Source organism: Triticum aestivum, chromosome 1A (genome assembly GCF_018294505.1).
Source record: "Triticum aestivum cultivar Chinese Spring chromosome 1A, IWGSC CS RefSeq v2.1, whole genome shotgun sequence".
Taxonomy (NCBI): domain Eukaryota; kingdom Viridiplantae; phylum Streptophyta; class Magnoliopsida; order Poales; family Poaceae; genus Triticum; species Triticum aestivum.
This window is the reverse complement of record NC_057794.1, coordinates 516692642-516709502: the sequence shown is the minus strand read 5'-3', so window position 1 is coordinate 516709502 and position 16861 is coordinate 516692642.

Sequence of the window (16861 nt, the reverse complement as noted above, 5' to 3'; positions counted from 1 at the left end):
AGGAGCGGAGTCCACTCCTCTTGAGAATAACCCGCCTAACATGGAAGATACATACAGCCCTAGTTGATACATGAGCTATTCGAGCATACAAAACAGGATATTTATTTGAAGGTTTAAGTTTGGCACATATAAATTTACTTGGAACGGCAGGTAGATACCGTATATAGGTAGGTATAGTGGACTCATGTGGAATAACTTTGGGTTTTAAGGAGTTTGGATGCACAAGCAGTATTCCCGCTTAGTACAGGTGAAGGCTAGCAAAAGACTGGGAAGCGACCAGCTAGAGAGCGACAACAGTCGTGAACATGCATTAAAATTAATCAACACCGAATGCAAGCATGAGTAGGATATAATCCACCATGAACATAAATATCGTGAAGGCTATGTTGATTTTGTTTCAACTACATGCGTGAACATGTGCCAAGTCAAGTCACTTAAATCATTCAGAGGAGGATACCACCCTATCATACCACATCATAACATTTTAATAGCATGTTGGCACGCAAGGTAAACCATTATAACTCATAACTAATCAAGCATGGCATAAGATACTATGATCTCTAGTTGTCATTGCAAACATGTTTATTCATAATAGGCTGAATCAGGAACGATGAACTAATCATATTTACAAAAACAAAAGAGGTCGAGTTCATACCAGCTTTTCTCATCTCAGCCAATCCATCATATAACATCATAATTGCCTTTCACTTGCACAATTGAATGATGTGAATAATAATAATAGTGCACGTGCATTGGACTAAGCTAGAATCTGCAAGCATTCAATAAACAGGAGAAGACAAGGCAATATGGGCTCTTTTATTAGATCAACAATAATGCATATAAGAGACACTTCACCAATTTAATTATGGTCTTATCCTATCGACCCCCAAAGAAAAGAAAAGAAATAAAACTATTTACACGCGAAAGCTCCGAACAAGCAAAAGAAGAACAGGAAATCGTTTTGGGTTTTCTTTTTAATTACTACTACAAGCATGGAAACTAAACTAACTAAAAGCTACAACTATTTTTTTTGGTTTTTCTTAAAGTTTATTAAACACACAAGAAGAAAGCATAAAAAGGAAAATAAACTAGCATGGACGATACAATGAAAAAGTATGAGCACCGACATCTAGCAACGAGTGTGTGAACATAAATGTAATATTGGTGGGAAATACGTACTCCCCCAAGCTTAGGCTTTTGGCCTAAGTTGGTATATGGCCATGGCTGGCCTAGCGGATATCCATAATAGTAGTTGGGGTCGTACTACGATGAATAAGAGGAAGACTCCGATTGCCACTGGCTGACAGTCATCTCCGGATCCCACTGGTAATTAGACTGTCGTGAAGGATCAACTTGTGGTTCCGGCTCTGGCTCCTCAGCTGGTGCAGGGTTCCGGTAGGCGTGAATAGCCTTCAACGGAACAAGGTACATGCCTATAGATAAATCAAACAAAGAAGGAGCAGGCAGGGTAATACTCTCAGGATGGTGTTTATTAAAGAACAATTGATATTTAAGCTCTCCTTCCCTATTCTTAACAATAAAATCATGTGCCACCATACTTTTATAATCTAGATAAACACGAGGCATCACTTTTTCTTCCTTCTCATAATGCCTAATAGGTATGTTAAAATGTGCAGCTAGGCATGAAGCATAGATGCCTCCAAAGATGGGGCCTTTTGTACGGTTCAGACTTAACCGTTTGGCGATAATGCCGCCCATACTAACAGAGTTATCACCATATAAATCGTGGAGCAAAATAATGATATCAGGGATACTAAGGTTTCCACAGTTTTCGCGACCAATTAAACAACGACTAGCAAATAATGCAAAATAATGTAAAACAGGAAAATGTATGCTAGTGATTCGTGCATCGGAAACTTTCCTTGTTTCCCCTACAGTGATAGTATCAATAAACCCCTCCACATCATCGCGATGTGGTTCTTCTGTCTTGCCCTCAAAAGGGACTAAACAAACCCGACAAAAATCATAAAGTGACATCTCCTTATGCTCATCATATAAATAAAACTCCACCGTAGATGGTGAGCTCCTAGAATGGAAATGAAAGTTTTGCACAAAGATATTTGTGAGTAAGAGATACTGATCGCATTGGTCGTGGAGGAAAGTGGTAAGGCCTGCATTCTGAGCCAATTAATGAAAATCTTCATAAATCCCGGCTGCTCTCAAGAAATCCTCGGACGGCCATTCACATGCCTGAACCTCCGCGCTGCGAGGCAGATTATACTTAGGCTTCGGTGCCTTTTCCTTCGAGCTTTGGCTCGATGAGCCCTTCAAAAGTCTCCTCATCATTTTCTGAGAAATTCTGAAATTTTTAGTAACTTCAAAATAAAAGTAAACCAAACTCAATAATATTGATAGCTACTCCTACAAGTGCCTAGGGCCTATATCATGCATCAAAACTACTCTTGACCATATAAATTTGACATGCAAGCTCAAGAACAGGGTCACCTAAGCAGCAAAAATTTGCAAGGAATAAAGCACTAGAACAAAAACTAATTGGACCAATGGCGGAGTCACATACCAAGGAACAATCTCCCAAGCAGTTTTGTGAGAGGTGCTTTGAGCAAGGAGATCGAAAATGACAGCAAAGTGAGCTAGAACTTGTGCTTGAGCTGGATATTCGTGTTTGTGGGAGGAAGATGAAGTGTGTGGGTGCAGAAATAAGTGAAGGAGGGCCACCGTGGGCCCACGAGGCAGCCCTCCACCCTCGTGGGCAGGTGGTTGACCCCCCTATTGTGTTGTCAGTGCCAAATATTCTCAAATATTCTAGAAAAAATCATATTTAAATTTCAGGGCATTTGGAGAACTTTTATCTTCGAGGGATTTTTATATTGCACGGATAATCAGATAACAGACAGAAAAATATTTATTTTTATTTTATTTAATATAAATAATAGAAAGTAAAAGTGGGGTACAGAAGGTTGTGCCTTCTAGTTTCATCCATCTCATGATCATCAAAAGGAATCCACTAACAAGGTTGATCAAGTCTTGTTAACAAACTCATTCCGATAACATGGAACCAGAGAAATTTCGAATAACACTATGTTACCTCAACGGGGATATGCACATCACCAATAATAAGAATATCATATTTCTTCTTGACACTAGGAAGAGGAAATTCAAAACCTCCAAATATAATCGATGGAATTTTTCCAATAGAGTTGATACTATGAACTTGAGGTTGTTTCCTCGGAAAGTGTACCGTATGCTCATTACCATTAACATGAAAAGTGACATTGCCTTTAGTGCAATCAATAACAGCCCCTGCAGTATTCAAAAAGGGTCTTCCAAGAATAATAGACATACTATCGTCCTCGGGAATATCAAGAATAACAAAGTCCGTTAAAATAGTAACGTTTGCAACTACAACAGGCACATCCTCACAAATACCAACATGTATAGCAGTTGATTTATCAGCCATTTGCAAAGATATTTCAGTAGTTGTCAACTTATTCAAATCAAGTCTACGATATAAAGAGAGAGGCATAACACTAACACCGGCTCCAAGATCACATAAAGCAGTTTTAACATAGTTTCTTTTAATGAGCATGGTATAGTGGGTACTCCTGGATCTCCAAGTTTCTTTGGTATTCCACCCTTAAAAGTATAATTAGAAAGCATGGTGGAAATTGCAGCTTCCGGTATCTTTCTTTTATTTGTAATAATATCGTTCATGTACTTAGCATAAGGATTGGTTTTAAGCATATCAGTCAAACGCATACGCAAAAATATAGGTCTAATCATTTCAGCAAAGCGCTCAAAATACTCATCATCCTTTTTCTTGGATGGTTTGGGAGGAAAAAGCATGGGTTTCTGAACCGAAGGCTCTCTTTCTTTACCATGTTTCCTAGCAACAAAATATTTCTTATCATAACGTTGGTTCTTTGATTGTGGGTTATCAAGATCAACAACAGGTTCAATTTCTATGTCATTGTCGTTACTAGGTTGAGCATCATCATGAACATTATTATTAGCATTACCACTAGTTTCAGGTTCATTACCAGATTGAGTTTCAGCATCAGAAATAGAAATATCATTTGGATTCTCAGGTGTTTCAACAATAGGATCACTAGAAGCATGCAAAGTCCTATCATTTTTCTTTTTCTTCTTTTTAGAAGAACTAGGTGCATCTATATTATTTCTCTGAGAATCTTGCTCAATTCTCTTAGGGTGGCCTTCAGGATACAAAGGTTCCTAAGTCATTCTACCAGTTCTAGTAGCCACTCTAACAACATAATCATTATCTTTACTATCCAATTCATTGAGCAAATCATTTTGAGCTTTAAGTACTTGTTCTACTTGAGTGGTAACCATAGAAGCATGTTTACTAATAAGTTTAAGTTCACCTTTAACATTGGCCATATAATCACCCAAGTGTTCAAGCATATTTGAATTGTATTTCAATTGTCTACCAAAATAAGCATTAAAGTCTTCTTGCTTAGCCATAAATTTATCAAACTCATCTAAGCATGGGCTAGCAAATTTAGTAAACGGGATTTCAGCTTTATCATATCTATATAGAGAATTTACCTTTACTACCTGTGTCGGGTTATCAAGACCACGAGTTTCTTCAATAGCTAAATGATAACGATTATATGTTTCTTCAACAGGCGGTAAATTAAGACCATGTATTTCTTCAATAGGAGGTAAATTCTTAACATCTTCAGCTTTAATACCTTTTTCTTTCATAGATTTCTTTGCCTCTTGCATATCTTCGGGACTGAGAAATAGAATACCCCTCTTCTTCGGAGTTGGTTTAGGAATAGGCTCAGGAATTGGCTCCGGAGGTGTCCAATTATTTTCATTTGTCAACATATTATTCAATAGAATTTCAGCTTCATCCGGTGTTCTTCCCCTGAAAACAGAACCAGCACAACTATCCAGGTAATCTCTGGACGCATCGGTTAGTCCGTTATAAAAGATATCAAGTATTTCATTTTTCTTAAGAGGATGATCAGGTAAAGCATTAAGTAATTGGAGAAGCCTCCCCCAAGCTTGTGGGAGACTCTCTTCTTCAATTTGCACAAATATATATATATATATATATATATATATATATATATATATCCCTTAAAGCAACTTGTTTCTTATGAGTAGGGAAATATTTAGCAGAGAAGTAATAAATCATATCCTGGGGACTACGCACACAACCAGGATCAAGAGAATTAAACCATATCTTAGCATCACCCTTTAATGAGAACGGAAATTTTTTAAGGATATAAAAGTAACGAGTTCTCTCATCTTTAGTGAACAGGGTGGCTATATCATTCAATTTAGTAAGATGTGCCACAACAGTTTCAGATTCATAACCATGAAAAGGATCAGATTCAACCAAAGTAATTATATCAGGATCAATAGTGAATTCATAATCCTTATCAGTAACAAAGATAGGTGAAGTAGCAAAAGCAGGGTCAGGTTTCATTCTAGCATTTAGAGATTGGTTACTCCATTTAGCTAATAACCTTTTGAGTTCATTTCTATTCTTGCAAGCTAAAATAGCTAAAGAAGCTTCTTGATCAAAAACATAACCCTTAGGAATAACAAGTGATTCTTCATCATCACTTTCATCAGTATCATTAGATTCAATATTTTCAATTTCTCTAGCCCTAGCAAGTTGTTCATGAAGAAAATCACTAAGTGGCACAGTAGTATCAGGCATAGAGGTAGTTTCATCATAAGTATCATGCATAACAGAAGTGGCATCATCAATAACATGCGACATATCAGAATGAATAGCAGAAGCAAGTGTAGGTGTCGCAAACTTACTCATAACAGAAGGTGAATCAAGTGCAGAGCTAGATGGCAGTTCCTTACCTCCCCTCATAGTTGAGCGATAGATCTTGGTTTTTGGATCTCTCAAGTTCTTCATAATGATAAGCAGATATATATCCCAAGTGACTCAAAGAATAGAGCTATGCTCCCCAGCAACGGTGCCAGAAAATAGTCTTGATAACCCACAAGTATAGGGGATCGCAACAATTTTCGAGGGTAGAGTATACAACCGGAATTTATTGATTCAACACAAGGGGAGCCAAAGAATATTCTCAAGTATTAGCAGCTGAGTTGTCAATTCAACCACACCTGGAAACTTAATATCTGCAGCAAAGTGTTTAGTAGCAAAGTAATATGATAGTAGTGATAACGGTAGCAAAAGGTAACAGTAGTAAAAGTAATGTTTTTTGTATTTTGTAGTGATGATAGCAATAGCAACGGAAAAGTAAATAAGTGAAGAACAATATATGAAAATCTCATAGGCAATGGATCGGTATTAGAGAATTATGCCGGATGCGGTTCATCATGTAACAGTCATAACCTAGGGTGACACAGAACTAGCTCCAGTTCGTTGATATAATGTAGGCATGTATTCCGAACATAGTCATACGTGCTTATGGAAAAGAACTTGCATGACATCTTTTGTCCTACCCTCCCGTGGCAGCGGGGTCCTTACGGAAACTAAGGGATATTAAGGCCTCCTTTTAATAGAGAACCAGGACAAAGCATTAACACATAGTGAATACATGAACTCCTCAAACTACGGTCATCACCGGTAAGTATCCCGATTATTGTCACTTCGGGGTTAACGGATCATAACACATAATAGGTGGCTATAGACTTGCAAGACAGGATCAAGAACACTCATATATTGATGAAAACATAATAGGTTCAGATCTGAAATCATGGCACTCGGGCCCTAGTGACAAGCATTAAGCATAGCAAAGTCATAGCAACATCAATCTCAGAACATAGTGGACACTAGGGATCACCATCCAGCAAGCCTACGATGGAATTACTCACGCACGACAGTTAACATCATGAAATTGGTGATGAAGGATGGTTGATAATGCCGATGGCGATGGATTCCCCTCTCCGAAGCCCCGAACGGACTCCAGATCAGCCCTCCCGAGAAGTTTTAGGGCTTGGCGGCGGCTCCATATCGTAAAACACAATGATTTCTTTGCTCTGATTTTTTTCTCCCCGAAACTCAATATATGGAGTTGGAGTCGGAGAGTCAACAGGGGGCCCACGAGATAGGGGCGCGCCCTAGGGGGGCAGGTGCGCCCCCCACCCTCGTGGAGAGGTGGTGGGCCCCCTGGCCTTCATCTTTTGCAGGTATTTTTCTTATTTTCTGAAAAGTGGCTCCATGAAGTTTCAGGTCATTCCGAGAATGTTTGCTCCTGCACATAAATAACACCATGGTAATTCTGCTGAAAACAGCGTCAGCCCGGGTTAGTTCCATTCAAATCATGCAAGTTAGAGTCCAAAACAAGGGCAAAAGTGTTTGGAAAAGTAGATACAATGGCGTATAACTTCTCCCATTGCAAGAAAGATCAATCTAGTAGGCCAAACCAAACTGATAATTTGAAGAGACTAGCTGAGGGGGTCCTGGATTAGGGGGTGTTCGGGTAGCCGGACTATACCTTCAGCCGGACTCCTGGACTATGAAGATACAAGATTGAAGATTACGTCCCGTGTCCGGATGGGACTTTCCTTGGCGTGGAAGGCAAGCTTGGCGATGTGGATATTCAAGATCTCCTACCATTGTAACCGACTCTATGTAACCCTAACCCTATCCGGTGTCTATATAAACCGGAGGGTTTTAGTCCGTAGGACAACTTCATCAACTCCATATACAACAATCATACCATAGGCTATCTTCTAGGGTTTAGCCTCCTTGATCTTGTGGTAGATCTACTCTTGTACTACCCATATCATCAATATTAATCAAGCAGGACGTAGGGTTTTACCTCCATCAAGAGGGCCCGAACCTGGGTAAAACATCGTGTTCCCTGCCTCCTGTTACCATCCAGCCTAGACGCACAGTTCGGGACCTACTACCCGAGATCCGCCGGTTTTGACACCGACATTGGTGCTTTCATTGAGAGTTCCTCTATGTCGTCGCCTTTAGGCCCAATGGCTCCTTTGATCATCAACAACGATGCGGTCCAGGGTGAGACGTTTCTCCCCGGACAGATCTTCGTCTTCGGCGGCTTCGCTCTGCGGGCCAATTCGCTCGGACACCTGGAACAAATCGAAAGCTACGCCCCTGGCCATCAAGTTAGGTTTGGAAGCTTAAACTACACGGCTGACGTCCGCGGAGACTTGATCTTCGACGGGTTCGAGCCACGGCCAAGCGCGTCGCACTACCTCGAGGGGCATGATCTAGCTCTGCCCCCGGACAATGTCCTGGAGGCCGCACACGCATCAGTTCCGACCCCTAACTCGGAGTCTATTGCGCCAATCGAGGATGAACGGTTGGACGTCACCTCGGGGGCTGCGATCCCAAAAGCGATCGAGCCGAACGCTAGCCCCGCACTCTGCATGACCCGTGACTCCGAGGATCCAGACTCCTCCCCGGACTCCGAACCCCCCGCGCCCTTGCCAATCGAATCCGATTGGGCGCCGATAATGGAGTTCACCGCCGCAGACATCTTTCAGCACTCGCCTTTTGGCGACATCCTGAATTCTCTTAAGTCTCTCTCTTTATCAGGAGAGCCCTGGCCGGATTACGGTCAGCGAGGATGGGATACGGACGATGAAGAAACTCAAAGCCCACCCACCACCCACTTGGTAGCCACCGTCGACAATTTAAATGACATGCTCAACTTCGACTCCGGAGACATCGACAGCATGGATGACGATGCAGGAGATACCGACGAACCAACGCCCATAGGGCATTGGATAGCCACGCCATCTCACGATGTGTACATGGTGGATACCCCTAAAGGAAGCGACAACGAGGAAAAAGGGGAAGGGACGGGATATCGACCCCCCGAAAAGCAATCAAAGCGTCGGCGTAAACGCCGACCCAAGCCCCGCCTCGACAAAAACCCAGCCATAGAGCAGGACGAGCCGACAGACGACGAGCAGGACTTAGAGCAACCGTCCGAACAGGGCAATATGGATAGAGAAACCGAACATCCCTCCTCCGGCGAAAACGGCATTCCGGACGACCTCACGCCGGATAAACCTATGGAGCAGAAGAATCTCCACGAGAGGCTCGTTGCAACTGCACACAGCCTAAAAAAGCAGAAACGGAAGCTAAAAACAGCGGAAGATGCACTCCGGGTTAGATGGAGCAAAGTAATCAATACCGCAGATAAATATGGCGACAGTCGCCGCACTAAAAGCTATCCGAAAAGAAAGCTACTACCTGAATTCGACGAAGAGGCCCTAGAGCCCTCGCATTCAAAAATGAGAAAGTCACACGGTCGGATAGACGACCCCATAAAGCGGCAAGCGGCGCCACACTCAAATCGGCATGCGACCCACTTAAGGATTCGCACCATGGCCCAGTCAGGTCCATTTATGGGCCAAGAAGGCAAGCTCTCGTAAGCAATGCTATGAAGCCATCATCAGAATCCGGCACACCCAAATACAGGGGCGTCGCACACCCCCTATGTTTCACCGATGAGGTCCTGGACTATGAATTTCCAGAGGGATTCAAACCCATAAACATAGAGGCATATGATGGAACAACAGACCCTGGAGTCTGGATCGAGGATTATATCCTCCACATACACATGGCTAGAGGAGATGATCTCCACGCCATAAAATATTTACCCCTTAAGCTTAAAGGGCCAGCCCGGCATTGGCTTCAAAGCCTTCCCGAAAACACAATTAGAAGCTGGGAAGAGCTCGAGGATGATTTTTGAGCAAACTTTCAAGGGACCTATGTCCGCCCTCCGGATGCAGACGATCTTAGTCACATAACTCAACAACTCGGAGAATCAGCTTGGCAGTTCTGGAATAGATTCCTCACTAAAAAGAATCAGATAGTCGACTGTCCGGACGCCGAAGCCTTAGCAGCTTTCAGGCATAACGTCCGAGACGAATGGCTCGCCAGACACCTCGGCCAAGAAAAGCCAAGAACAATGGCCGCACTAACAAGCCTCATGACCCGCTTTTGTGCAGGGGAGGACAGCTGGTTGGCAAGGTGCAGCCCCAGCGACCCAAGTACATCTGAAATTAGGGATGGAAACGGAAAACCGTGACGCAACAAGGACCATCGCTAGACTAAGGACAAAAGTACGAAGGGCATGACAGTCAATGCCAGATTTAAAGGCTCACGACAAAATCAGGCACAATCGCCCCCCCCCAAGGATAACAGGGATGATCCATCCAACTTAAATAAAATCCTGGATAGGATATGTCAGATACACAGTACTCCCGGGAAGCCTGCTAACCATACCCGCAGAGATTGTTGGGTTTTCAAACAATCCGGCAGACTCAATGCTGAACAAAAGGGGCTCGACACACCAAGCGAAGACAAGGACGAACCCCAAAAGCAGAGAACCAGGAAACAGAAGAACTTCCCACAAGAAGTAAAACCAGTGAACTTACTTCACATAACAAAACATGCGGCGCCCATAAAGGTACGCACCACACGACCTATCCCCAAAGGGTCCTGCCACTGGTTGTCAAAACCAATCATCTTCGGTCAGCTAGATTATTCTAGAAATATCAAGAATGCAGGCCGGATTGCCTTGATACTCGATCCAATAATTGGTCGACTCCGGTTTTCAAATGTCCTTATGGACGGCGGCAGTGGACTAAACCTGATATATCAGGATACAATCCATCACATGGGGATAAACCCAACAAGAATCCGCCGCAGCAAAACCTCCTTTCAAGGGGTAACACCTGGTCCGGACACCCATTGTATGGGTTTTCTCCGGCTCGAAGTCATATTCAGCTCTGCCGATAACTTCCGCCATGAAAAGCTGACCTTCCATATCGTCCCGTTCTCAAGTCGCTATCAAGCACTACTGGGACGCGAAGCTTTCGCCCGCTTTAACGCAATACCGCATTATGCATCTCTCACGCTTAAGATGCCCGGTCCACGAGGCATCATCTCTTTGAATGGGAAGCACTAAAGTGCGCCTCCCCAAGTGGAGGACCGTGCGACCGCTTTAACAGCCCCACAGTAAAATGGCCTCACCGGCCAAAAAACTTCAAAATAGGTCATTAAAGACCATGAACGCGGATAGACGAGTTCGGGACAAAATCATCATTGATGCAGGCTTAGTGGCCATATACCCCCACTAGGGGCTCCATGCATATACAATAAGGGACAATAAAGCTCAATTATATATATTTTACTTTATACTTTGTTTATTTTAAACTTTTGTTCGGCACGACCCGTTTTCAACTCAGTTCCTCTCTTTTATAGATGAACATCGTGCGGCGCCCGTCCAGGATACGGCACAACGGAGACACAGGCGCAGACGTGCAGTAGAGACCCGTCCCAAAGGATTCTTTTTAGATTAAGACCCTGCGTAAACCTTTTTTACTGTCTCTTGTTGATACACATCCCCTGGTTTTTTCTGATATAACCAAAGGAGGAGGCTGGCGTCTTGGCATGTGGCCACGTCAGAATTTTTGCATGTACCTGGACACTAGGGGCTTTTTTAATAAAGAGTGCTGTTTTGCCCGCACTCATAAAGACCGAACACCTTAGGGAGTGTTCGGCGTCGCGAGTTTTGGCATTATATGCATCAGCTCCGAATCATGTCTTTGGTCAAATGTTGGGTTGCCCGGCTCCTGAGTTCGGCTACCTTACGTTCCGCTCTATCGGCTAAGGTAGCACCAGGAGAACTACTGCGATTGTGCCCCGGTTCGGCCGAGCGAGCACCTCAGTAGAGAAAGCCGAAAACTGACTGTCATGATGTAGCGTGAGACTGGTCAGCCACTCGATGACCTATCGGAATCTATCGGATTCCTCCACTTTAACGAAGGGCCGCTTCCCGGTCAGGCACATACGCGCCCCAAACTCGGATGAGCGCAGTCGCCACCAAGGAGCTACTTAAATAGTCTCACCGTCAAGCTCCTATGGCTAAGTGAAAGTGTTAAAGCATTATAGTCCGGTTGCCTGGCCCGCTGCGCTATCAACTCCTTTGTAGGACCAAGACGTTGGGTTAAGTGTGAAAATGCGTCTTCTGCGAGCACCCCCGCACTATGTGCGTGGGGGCTGAAGCCAACGACTGCCATCTTTCAGATTATATATATATATATATTAAAATGGCCGCACAGGAGGTGTTCCCAATACTTGAAGGCACAAGTATAAAAAGGCCACTACTGTTTATCAAAATATTACTTTATAATTACATATGCTATCATAACATAGCATCTTTCGGGCACTGCGTCTCGATTACACGAGCGCCTTCAAGGACTTCCTGAAAATAGTGCTCGAAGGGTACTCGGCTTTTGTCCGAATCTCGGGACGCAACAACAGTGGTCTCCATCTCTGCCCAGTATGTCTTGACACGGGCAAGAGCCATCCGTGCGCCCTCTATGCATGCTGACCTCTTCATTACATTAATACGCGGCACCGCGTCAAGGAACTGCTGCACCAAGCTGAAATAACTCTTCGGCTCCGATCTCCCCGGCCACAGATGACCCATGATGTACTTCATGGCGAGTCCGGACAACCTATTCAGTTCGGCCCATTGAGCCAAACGATCGTCCACTGCCAGTGGACGCTCTGGATTGTGAAACTGCGACCAGAAAAGCTTTTCCACTTTGTGATCTTTCTGATCTCAAAAGTATTCGGCCGCATCAGCAGCACTCGCTGCCAAATCCAGATAGGTATCCTCCACGCTCCACATCTGGTCCAACGGAGCAAACTTCGGGTCGCAAAATTTCCTTCGCAGCATAAAAGGCTTTCCAGCGGCAATCTGTTCGGCCTGACGCAGCTCCTCCTTCACAGCTCTCATCGCAGAGCGCGCGTCTTTGGCATTGGCAACGGCCTTCTCTAAGACCGTCTGTTTCGCCTGGTCTTCTTTCTCAAGAAGTCTGCAATGGTCTGCAGCGCTTTTTAACTTTTCGGCCATCTTGGCCATCTCTTCCTTGCTTCGGCAATGAGCAGCCTATTCGGCTCTCAGCTCTTCAAGGGATTTCTTGGCAGCCGCATCACTTTCTCTGGCTTGTTCTTTAGCTCGGGCAAGTTCTGCCCTAAGACTCTCCACGGCGACCGCACCATCTGCATCAAGCACACACATCGTAAGATACAGGCATAAAACTATTCCTACCTGATGCAGCCCGAGGAATTACATACCTTGACCCTCATCAAGCCGCTTGTTGACAAGCGTGATGTCGGCATCTGCCACGTCCAGTTGCCGCTTTAGTTCAGCAAAATCGTCAGTTTGGCTCGATTCCGGACACCCTGCCGCCTACATTCAAAGGCGACATCTTAGACCTGGGATTATGATCCTCCGTGTGTCGTCATTTCTTGACGACGCGCAGAGTCTCAGGGGCTACTATCTACACAGGGCGCATCTTATTCATGCGCAACTGACAAAAGTATACATTATCTAATGTACCTCGAAACCCGTCAGTAAACTTTTGGCGGCCTCATGCAATCCGCTCTCTGCGGATAAGATCCTTTCAATCACCGTCCCCATCAATGCGCGGTGCTCCTCCGAGATAGAAGCTCGCCCCAGCAGAATCCTTAGCTCCTCCGGCCGAGCACCAGACGGTGCCGGGCTCGTCCCATGACCTCTTTCGAAGGCCGGACATGGAGAACCTCGGGGGGCCGCATATCTACCTTCCGCCCCTGCCGGATTCGGAGAAACCCTCCGCGACGACACCTCAGGGTCGCCCGCCTCGCTAGGCGGCACGACAAGGGGAGGCGTCCCGCTCTCCATCATCTCCGGAAGGAGATCCCCCGAAGACGAGCTCTGCTAAGAAGGGCTGAGGTCCGAGCTACAAGGTAAAGGTTCGGTTAATCTTCTCAGATATAAATTAAGGATTTCCCTCATCCCTCAAAAGGAAAATCTTTCTCTACTTACGGCTTGCTGGAGGGCTGATCCCCTTGAGGGCGTAGTCCGACCGAAGAACTCTCGGGCGTCGGACCCTCTGACGAGGATTTTCTCCCCCGCTTCGAGGCCATGGTTTCCGGGTCGTCAGAGGCGGCTCTCTTCTTCCCCTTAGGAGAGGAATTGTCAGTTCCTCCCTTCGGAGCAGCCTCCTTCGAGGAGGCCATAGTTTCCTTGTCCTCCCCCGTGCTTCCCTCCAAAGGCATTATCTCCAGCATCCTGACTAGCATAGGATCCGGCCTGGTTTCGGGAAGGGGAGCCGGACACCTGATCAGCTTTGCCTTCGCTATCCACTCCTATTTAAAAGGACGGTTCTTTTAGGGGCAAGTTTATGACAATTATACGAATAGAAGGTCCGGGCGCAAGGTTGCTTACTTGAGTATCCGGGTGATTGCAGCTTAGGCCTGCGTCCTCGGTTAAATCCGGACACATCTCTTGTGATCCGAAGAACAGTTTATACATCTCCACGGGCGTTGCGCCCATAAAGTTCTGGAGAGCTCGCGGTCCCTCCAGATTAAACTCCCACAGGCGAAGGGGGCGACGTTTGCCTGGCAATATTCGGCGAATCAGCATGACCTGCATCACCTTGACCAGGCTAAGGTCTCCTTCCAAGAGATCCTTAATGCGGCCCTGTAACAAGGGCACGTCTTTGGGCAAACCCCAATTTAACCCTCTGTTAACCCATGACGCTAGTCGTGGTGGGGGACCCGAGCGAAAGGCAGGAAGCGCCACCCACTTGGCGCTCCGGGGAGCGGTGATATAAAACCACTCTCGTTGCCACAAGCCTAGCTCCTCTTGAAAAGAGCCCTCGGGCCATGGAGCATCAGCATTTTTGCTTATAACAGCGCCTCCGCACTCTGCGTGCCGTCCCTTGATCATCTTCGGCTCCACTTTGAAAGTCCTGAGCCACAATCCGAAGTGAGGGGTAACACGGAGGAACGCTTCGCATACAATGATAAACGAGGAGATATGGAGGATGGACTCCGGAGCTAAGTCATGGAATTCCAGCCCGTAATAAAACAGCAGTCCCCTCACAAAGGGGTCCATCGGGAAGCCCAACCCCCGAAGGAAGTGAGACACGAACACTACGCTCTCACCGGGCTAGAGACTGGGGATAGCCTGCCTTTGAGCAGGCAACCTGTGCGAAATTTCGGCGGTCAAGAACTTAGCCTCTCTCAACTTTAGCACGTCCTCCTCCGTGACGGAGGAGGGCATCCGTCGGCCTTGAAGGTCAGAACCGGACATTTTCGAAGGTCCGAAGCGCCTGGAATCTGGAGCCTAGGGTGTTGGAACTCGAGGCGACGGGCAAACTCGCTTGGGATTGAAAAAAGGAGTAAGGCCCTGGTCTCTTTATAAGAGGTTGAATACCAGGAGCCCTCCCTGTAACCGTTTGGGACTCGTCTTTAATTGAGAAAACATGCTAACGGGCACGATTGGGTTACCCATGTCCGTATTGATGAGAATCCCGCAAAAGGGGGGCACACGATCTCTGCTTTGACAAGACGTGCCAAGGAAACTGCCTCGCAAAACACGCTGAGGTGGAAAAGTAAAAACGATTTGAGTAAAGGACTTGGCTGTGGTGTGATGACGCACTGCGGAATACGTCAGCAGATTTGATTTGTGTTAATATTATTCTCTCTACAGCAATATGTGGAAGCTTATTTTGCAGAGCCGGACACTACTCTTGGTATTTACAAACTTCTATGAAGGACTTGGAGGAGGAACCCGCCTTGCAATGCCGAAGACAATTTGCGCGCCGGACTCGTCATCATTGAAGCCTGGTTCAGGGGCTACTGAGGGAGTCCTGGATTAGGGGGTGTTCAGGTAGCCGGACTATACCTTCAGCCGGACTCCTGGACTATGAAGATACAAGATTGAAGATTACGTCCCGTGTCCGCATGGGACTTTCCTTGGCGTGGAAGGCAATCTTGGCAATGCGGATATTCAAGATCTCCTACCATTGTAACCGACTCTATGTAACCCTAACCCTATCCGGTGTCTATATAAACCGGAGGGTTTTAGTCCGTAGGACAACTTCATCAACTCCATATACAACAATCATACCATAGGCTAGCTTCTAGGGTTTAGCCTCCTTGATCTTGTGGTAGATCTACTCTTGTACTACCCATATCATCAATATTAATCAAGCAGGACGTAGGGTATTACCTCCATCAAGAGGGCCCGAACCTGGGTAAAACATCGTGTTCCCTGCCTCCTGTTACCATCCAGCCTAGACGCACAGTTCGGGACCTACTACCCGAGATCCGCCGGTTTTGACACCGACACTAGCAAAGATAACCAATCATACATAAAAGAATTCAGAGAAGATTCAAATGTTGTTCATAGATAAACTTGATCATAAACCCACAATTCAACGGTCTCAACGAACACACCGCAAAAAGAGGATTACATCGAATAGATCTCCACAAGAGAGGGGGAGAACTTTGTATTGAGATCCAAAAAGAGAGAAGAAGCCATCTAGCTAATAACTATGGACCCGTAGGTCTGAGGTAAACTACTCGCACTTCATCGGAGAGGCTATGGTGTTGATGTAGAAGCCCTTCGTGATCGATGCCCCCTCCGGTGGAGCTCCGGAGCAGGCCCCAAGATGGGATCTCGTGGATACAGAAAGTTACGCCGGTGGAATTAGGGTTTTCGCTCCTGTTCTGATCGTTTGGGGGTACGTAGGTATATATAGGAGGAAGAAGTACGTCGGTGGAGCAACAGGGGGCCCACGAGGGTGGAGGGCGCGCCTGGGGGGGTAAGCGTGCCCCCTACCTCATGGCCTCCCTGTTGGTTGCTTGATGTAGGGTCCAAGTCTCCTGGATCATGTTCGGTGAGAAAATCACGTTCCCGAAGGTTTCAATCCGTTTGGACTCCGTTTGATATTCCTTTTCTTCGAAACCCTTAAATAGGCAAGAAAGACAGCAATTCTGGGCTGGTCCTCTGGTTAATAGATTGGTCCAAAAATAATATAAAAGTGGAAAATAAAGCCCAATAATGTCCAAAACAGTAGATAATATAAAATG